The 8,877-nt window shown below is 35.5% G+C and overlaps 1 pseudogene; it reads right to left on the minus strand.

Annotated features, from left to right (window-relative positions):
- Window positions 1-442: 442 nt before the first annotated feature.
- LOC120147871 lies at window positions 443-3,264 on the minus strand (annotated as a pseudogene).
- Between the last annotated feature and the right edge of the window lie 5,613 nt (window positions 3,265-8,877).

Genomic DNA, 8,877 nt, shown 5'->3' on the forward strand with positions numbered 1-8,877 from the left:
ACAAAACTACTCGAATCATTAAGTCATGCACCACAAACGAATGAAAAAATGAATATCTTTAAAACCCATGAAGGAATTAACCAAAGGAAATTGTTTTACTCGCTTGAAATCTGATTCTTTTTTTCCTGTCAGAACAAACAGAAAATAAAACCAAAGCCCTTGTCTATTTCAGTAGCTCATCTTTTTGACTAAAAACAAAGTAATGAACTCTCAAAATTGATACAGGGATTTTCTTGGACCTTTTAAATTTTCTTTTATCTAACCATTTTTCTCTGTATTTTCACGGAAAGTAGAGGGAGAGGGACCAAACAAAAATGGAAAAGAAGTTATGCTGTCTGTCTTTGTTATAAACAGGCTTTTTCACCCAAATATCACCAAAACAAAAATTAATTCCTTTGATAGTATGTTAATAAAAAGCCATGAAACGTCACCATTAGTGTTCTCGTCCGAATTTACTAACTTTTATAAACACCATGGAGTCGAAATTAATACAAAACAAATGCCTCACTGAGTGATTTTTTCAACTCGGAGGCACAATGAATACAATTTCCCACGATGTCTGAAAGCATGGAAATCCACATAATCGCCTATTTCCTACGGCATGGCTAACGACTTATAATACCCAGAACTCGAAACAATGGAGATGTACCAGAAATACAATGGTGAGTGCTGCATATTCTATATATGTGTACATACAAAAGAAGAAAAGAATTCAAACCATATGGAATTTTTGTCATATGGAAAAAGTTCGAGAAACTAAATCATGGCTTACTCTTGAATTTCCTTTGAGCTTTCAGATCCAACACAAGTACCGTGATGTTGTCCTTGCTTCCTTTTTGGAGAGCTCGGTTCGAAAGGTACTCGGCTGCTGATTGAGCCGCAAGGTCAATTGTTTCTCCCCTTTCTGAAGTCAGGGTTGCACCGTTCTTTTTGTGCCATTGAAGTATTCGTCTACGAGCCAGGTCGCATGCTTCTTCGTTTGTCATAACGTCCCATAGACCGTCACTGGCTAAAATGAGGCATTCGTCTTCTTTCACTCTAGGGACAAACATTACTTCTGGTTCTGGAATGATCCATGGCTTCAAATATCTATCACCTGAAACAACAAGAATGATCATCCTCGTTTTTGTTTTAATTATTCCGTCAACTCAAATTATTTACCACGTATCAACCCGGCGCACGAACATGTACAATATTACGACTTCTTTTTCCCAACCCAGCAAAAGAAGCTTATATTACCAAGCAAATACCCTTGATGCATGAAAAGAACAACACAATCAAACGCATGAAAAGAAAAGCATGCATAGATGTTTATAATCTATTACTCTCTTTAACATCCACCGATCACAATTCAATCGAGCGCTATAGAATAGCTACGTATTCTATCGAAAAAGCTAGAATCAAACCAGGTGTAAAATAGATACTGCAGATGCCAAGCCTACATAAGTGAGCAAATTTTATGTATAGTAATCTACAAGAGATAAATCTTGTATTCTGCTTTGCATATAGGCGAAACCTTAGAAACACGATAATGACTGAAGTTCAGAAGGCATAAACTGAAGACATACCAATGGACCTTGACATTGCAAGAACACCAAAAACCCGATGTCCATTCCATTGAATAACCTTGCCTCCAGCTGCTTCGATCCTTTCATATTCGTCTTCTCGATTAGGCTACGGAATATGAACAGAATAAAGAGAAGGGTATAAGTACCCAACAGTTGATGAACAAATACGATAAGATATAAAGGCAAAATTCACAATCTCTTACTTTATGATCCACGGACAAAGCCATGGGCTCTTTACCACGACATAGAACTGCCCTTGAATCTCCACAATTTGCTACAACGATATGAGAAGAACAAATAAGGGCAACAACAGCAGTAGAACCAACTGTTTCCGGGGCAACAGGTTCATGACCAGCTTGTCCTTCGACTTCAGCATCGACTTTAACGAAACAATTACTGAATGCCTTTTTCCACAGTTCTTGGCAACTATGGGTTGCGTTTCCATTGCTCCAACATTCTTTAGCAAACTCTATTTGCTCAGACAAAGCACAGTGAAGCCGGTTTCGACAGTAGTTTGCAACCTGTATAACAGTAAACAACAACAACAAAATTTATTTCCTAAACATGCAATGTGATTTTAACAGACGGGATACAAAGAAAATCGTAAAACCAACCTGTGAACCTCCATGACCATCATAGACTCCGAAGAAATGAGCAGTCTGGTGAGCAAAGCCCTTGCTCATGCCATCGAATACCCTATCGCCAATTAGCATTTCGATTGGAACCTTTACGAATCGCGGCACAGCAGCCACTACATCTTCCATCTCAGGTCTCCTTCCACATATGGAAGTAAATCCCCAAAGAGGCACGTACTCCACCTCGAACACACTGCGCGGAACCGGAACTGTCATAGTAGTTTCTTCCTTTTGGAGAGCCAATTGAAGAACCCTTCAGATAGTTTCTCTTCAGGCCCATCTCCAACCTCTTCTTCATGGCTTACCGCCACAGCTATGGGATCACTAACAACGTCTGTTTCTACATTCGACTCCACAAATTTGGTGGCTTTCGCGATAATATCCAAACCGCAAATGTTTTTTTCGAAGTCTACAATAGAAGTGGCATCGAAACCTAGGAAATCCTCTCCACAAAAGCTACTAGTCTCACTTGCCACAGATAACGAACAGCAGCTATCGATATCACAAACACGATAGCCTTCCAAAGACAAAGAATCATCTTCCTCACTTTCTTGGGCCATAATATCAGCACTAGCAATGCAAATATTTTTAATTCCAGATACCATATCAACTTCTGGTAGTGGCAACTCTATGCTACTTACTTCAGTTTCCATATCACCACAGTTGCAATCAACATCTTCATCAGGTAAAATACCAGTGGGATTTGCCATAAAAGCTTAAGTCTTGTGAATCGTGATGTCCACACAAGTAGCAAAGCTTGAGTTTTCACAGAGTGAATTACCTAATCTAAATGGCAACTCCTCCATTAAAATCCCCTTCTACCCCTTCAAATACCACACTACTAATCAGTGTTTAGCTAAACTAATGACAATGGAACAGAGAAAGGTGTCCAAAGAGGATTCAAGTTCAGGTTTTGAACCTATGGGTGAGTAAAAAAAAAGGTGTTAAAGAGAATTGTGTTACAGTCAGATCTGGTCAACTACAACTGGATCCAAACTTCCATTTGTGGAAATTACTACCCAAAATAGTTACTTTACACCTTTGATTATGCCTCTATTTTTCTCAACTTTTTTTTTCTCTGGACACTTCTTTATTTACCTCCAGCAACTAAAGTTACTAATACATCAAGAAACAGAGAAACAATATAAACATACACAACCAAAAATAGATCAAATTCAAGGCCAACCCTTTATCCTTAAACACAAAAAGAAAAGACTTTCATAGAAAGAATGGAGGAGGGTTCATGAGAAAGAACTCAAAGAAAAGTGATGTCCCAAGAATCACAAGAAAACCCTAAAAGGGAGAGTACCTTCCTTCAGATATTATACAAATAGTTCCCAGGATCTGAGGCAACCCTTCTCAGCCTCTTGTAATGTGTTTTGCTCAAAACTGGCAAAAAGTTATTTATCAAGAAAAAAAGGGGGAAAGAAAATGTAGAAACTTTAACAGCAAAGGAATGACTACTACCTAGTTTTGCCAACTGTAATAGACTTCTTTTTTTTGAAAATCACTTTATGGTTTCAAGCAAGAAGCTTTTTTAACATCCTTGATGAGACATGAAAAGATGGAAATCAAAGGTATGGACTTTTCATTAGTATCATTAAATGTACGTAAAAAGAGAGCTCGAAATTATCGATCTAGAAATTTCTTTTATTCATCAAAATAAGATTTTTATTTGTTTATATTCTTTTATATTTTATATACAATACAAAGATGGTTAAATCTACGAGATAATGGGTTGAAATTATTTATTTCACGAGATAACGTTCTCTCAAGATTAATTGTTGAAGTAGGGCGAATTGCATAGTGTTGTCCATAGGTCACCAAGCCTTCCCGGCGACCTACGACGTGATAGCTTCCGAACTCAACCCATAGGTCGCCATGCACTCCCAGCGACCTCCTAGATCGCCATGCACTCCGAGCGACCAAGGAGATCGCCATGCACTCCGAGCGACCAAGGAGGTCGCCATGCACGCCCGGCGATCAAGCTTTTAACCCTCTGCACGCCCTACATGTCATAGCTGGGAGATTTCTGCCCAACGACCAAGCTTTAACCCTCTGCTCCCTCATGCATGCGTTGCATCCATAGAGCGGGACGTGCAGAAATATCACATGGAAGGAGACAAGGTCGCCGGGCGTGCATGGCGACCTCCTTGGTCGCCCAAAGTGCATGGCGACTTAGGAGGTCGCTGGGAGTGCATGGCGACCTATGGGTCGTAGGTCCAACACTGTACAATTCGCCCTACTTCAGCAATTAATCTTGGGAGAACGTTATCTCGTAAAATAAATAATTTCAACACATTATCTCGTAGATTTAACCATACAAACATAGATAATATATGAATATTTTGGGACTAGAAAAATTAAAGCATAAGAAAATGCATAGGAAAAGGACAGAGAGAGTGTGTGCGTGAGTGTCTAATGGGTAAAAAGAAAGAGGAAAGTGATGACACATGTTAAATCTTAAAGAGTCGCTTAAAACTTCTATCTAACTATATGTATTTTGATTATATAAAAGATTTATTTAAATTATATTATTATTATTGTAATAAAACAAAACTCAACTCTTTATTTATATCTTCTCTTAGAAAGGGTCTTTGTCTAAATTACATCTTTGATTGCTTTAATGGGAAAAAAAGGAAGAAATTACAACCTTTTCATTACATGCATGGTAGATTTTTCAAGGCTTACCGTTTGCTGATCAACATCTGGCATTTGCTTTTGATTGCATCCTCGAAAAATACTTTTGATATAATCAAACTCAATTATTTGTTGTGATGTGTACGAATCTCACTGCTTTTTGGTGATTAATCTTTTTTTATAACATCATTAATTAGGTCGTCATCCCAAATCTATTAAAAAATCAAAGATCTTATCTTTTCTTCTCATCTTGGAAACAAACCCATCAAACACTTCCCATTTGTTTCTCCTCTGGGTAGGATTGCAAACAGCTACGGTTTCGTAGATTCCGTATCGTATTTGTTCTAATTAGAGTTGGGATGGATATAATTTTAGCGGGTAGTGGGCGGGTGTGGATTTATAAAGTGGTACCCGTCGTGGGTGGTGGGCGGGTAATAGGTTTGAGACATTACCCGCCTCATATCCGCCTGCCCCACATCCGCCCGCCCAGCTAAATATCTATTAAATTTTGGACCATTATGAATTTAGGTGTAATTTTAGAGACTAATTTATAAATTTTAATATTATATAATATATAACATATAATTTAACTAAATATTAAGGATATTTAGTCTTTAATCTGGTATTTAATTAGAGAAATATTCGGCTCTTTGATTAAACCCATAATTCCACTAACCACGTCACTTTCCATGTTCTTTAGCCCATGCTACCCATCCTGCCCATCCAAACACAAATTAGGCGTACTATAAGCATTAACATCAAAAGCAACAGTTTCCATGTTTTTTAGCCCCTCAAAACCCATATTAGGCGCACTATGAGCATTAACATCGAAAGCAACACAACAATCCAGCTCTGCGACTACATGCTCCTTATAATCTGTCTCCATAACATTCGTAGAGCCACTCCTCTGACAAATTGAAGCATGCGCTGCTACCCCATCACGAACTGTCTGGGAACCAACTCCAACATCTCATTAGTTTGTTGTCAGGCGGGTCTAGATGGGTATGTCGCTAGTGGGTGTGGAGATGGATTTGAAAATGTACCCGTGTGGGCGGGTGTGGATTTGAAAATTTGTACCCATCATGGGTGGAGGGCGGTGGTGGATTGAAAAATAGTAGGTGGGTATGAGGATGGGGGATGGGGTATCCGCACCCGACACGCCCGTTTTCCATCCCTACCTCTGGGGTTTTGAATTGTGGAAAAGAAAGCGAGGTGAAGTGGCAGATTATGATTTGGGTTGTGTGTTTTACTGTAGATACAACAGTCTAGAATTAATCACTTAGTCATAAATAGGGTAAAGTATATTAATGGTCACTGAACTTTTCTAAAACTTTCATTTAGGTCTCTCAACTTTTAAAACTTGCAATACAGTCCCCAACATTTTGTCCATTTGCAATATGATCCCCCAATAGTTACGTCGGGGACCATATTGCAAACGGACTAAATGTTGGGGGTCATATTGCAAACAGACTAAATGTTGAGAGACCATATTGCAAACGGATTAAATGTTGGGGGACCATATTGCAAACGAACTAATGTTTGGGGATTGTATTGCAAGTTTTAAAATTTGAGGGACCTAAATGAAAGCTTTAGAAAAGTTCTGTGACCATTACAATACTTTACCCTTAAAAGGGTTATATCATTAGTTATTAATTCTACAATTAAAAATTTTAATTTTTTATTAAATTAATGATGTACTATTTTAATGTTAATATGAAAATAATCTTTTTATTTCTTTTATGATGATATAACGTTTGTTAATTTTTCTCTTTTTATTCTATTCGAATATATTGAATTTCATCTTAAATTTAAAAATTATTTTAAAATAGTACAAGTACACTTATTGAACCCATGCCATAATTTCAGGTAAGACGGATACTCGAAAAACTTGTTTCCTGTTTTTAATTTTTAACTAAATAATAAGATTAAATTATTTTATATTAAGATTAGAATAATTAATTATACGCATGTAATTAATCAGTCTGGATATCCAAAACTAATAATCAAGCCAACCTTAATAGCCACCACGAGCACCGTCGTCCATCATCACTTCACTATAACTAAATCTGCAACGGAAGAGAGCGGATTCACAAAAGAATTAAAAGAAGAAAAGAAAAAAGGAAATCTAAATCGAAAAAGAAGAGAAGGAGGGAAACTTAAATCATTCGAGTTCGCGGGTTCCTTATGCTTAGAGCAAACCTTTTGAATCCAGATGGTGACCGTGTACCCCCATGCAGAATAGAACAATATACTTCAAAATTAATAAAATCCATCGACGGGAAATAAAGATAAGAAAAGATATTTTTTTAAAAAATTGTCATTTTGGATTAAGCTTACATCTTTAGAGGAAGAATAAGTTGATAGTTGTAATCAAGGCATATTTAACTTGTTTTTAGAACATACATGTGTCCATCTTGAGATTTGAATTTTCTAGATTAATTACTCATTTGATTGATTGTGTTCATTCTAAAATTTTATTTGTATCCACCTCGTATAAAAGATTTTGTGCTATATGTGATCACCCTAAAAGATAATTTTTATATCTGGCACTGTTATAATAACCAAGTTTCGTTCAGGCCAACAAGGACCATCAAAATCGTTAATAGATATTTATGACTTTGATAAAATCATCAACATCTCTTTACAATATTAACTTAAAAAGATTCACAATTACCAACAACGTAGAATAACTTTACATAATATAGTGTTTATCAAGAAATTTTGTTTGTGTCTATTTTATTTAAAAATATTATCTTATTAACATACATGTACTCACCCTACAAAATATTACGGGATCCCCACTAATTTTAATTTATAAGTTTCAAAATATAGTAATCAGCAAGTAATTCATCCTATTTATTTTGTACATCTAAAACTACCGTCGCCAAAATTCTTCCAATGTGAAATGCCAAAGAAATAACTAAAGCTTGAGATATTTGTATTTGACCAATCTGCTTTGATTTTGGGTTTAATTAGCTATCCTATAGCCTTTCCGGTTATTTCGTGGAGAAATTAAAATCTCATTTATTTCTCTTGAGGTATATAAATATAATATTTTATATTTTAATTCTTAATAATAATAGCTGCACTTGATTTATTTGATTAACTAAAATAAAAGAATACTTTATTTTTAAATATCATTCATGGTAAAAGCTTATTATTTATTTATTTATTTTGTTAGAAAAATGTTGATAGAGATTATTACTACTTTTTTTCAATAAAAATGTTAAGATCATTTGTGTTACGCATGATATAAATGTAATTCTCCAATATACCCCATAGATTAATTAATAAATAAATAATACTTTTGTATAAAAAAAATAAACTAATTATTTTTTCTTAGTTTTGGTCGGTGCATATCTTGAAATAGCGAGTGAGGTTACCATTTTCCTACTAGGAAATTCCTTTAATGAGGTGAAAGACTAATATTATATGATTAAGTTAAGGGTAAAGTATACTAATGGTCACTGAATTTTTCTAAAGCTTTCATTTAGGTCCCAACTTTTAAAATTTATAATACAGTTCTCCAACATTTAGTCTATTTGCAATATGATCCCCCAACATTTAGTCTGTTTGCAATATGGTCCCCGACGTAACTATTGGGGGACTATATTGCAAATGGACTAAATATTGGGAGACTGTATTGTAAGTTTTAAAAATTGGGGGACCTAAATGAAAGCTTTAGAAAAATTCAATGACCATTAGTATATTTTGCCCTGATAATATTGTACCGACCCTAGGGTTTTGGTGGAGTCGAGAGTGTTATGTTCAAATCAACACAAATTTACCAGCTTCAAATACCAAAATCTTACCTAAACAAATTGATTACGGATAAATAAATAGCCAAAAACTTGACCTTTAATAAGGGCCATGGAGGCATACCAAAATCATTTTTGACCTTTGCTTAAATGAGATATTTCATGCCACATAAATGATAAAGAATATGAATTTAATACGAGTAGACTTAAATATTTTTTAAATCTTTTTCATATATTTAAAGGACTATATCTTCATGTTCATATTGAAATATACTT

This window comes from Hibiscus syriacus, unplaced genomic scaffold, assembly GCF_006381635.1.
Source record: "Hibiscus syriacus cultivar Baekdansim isolate YM2019G1 unplaced genomic scaffold, ASM638163v2 tig00110944_pilon, whole genome shotgun sequence".
NCBI lineage: Eukaryota > Viridiplantae > Streptophyta > Magnoliopsida > Malvales > Malvaceae > Hibiscus > Hibiscus syriacus.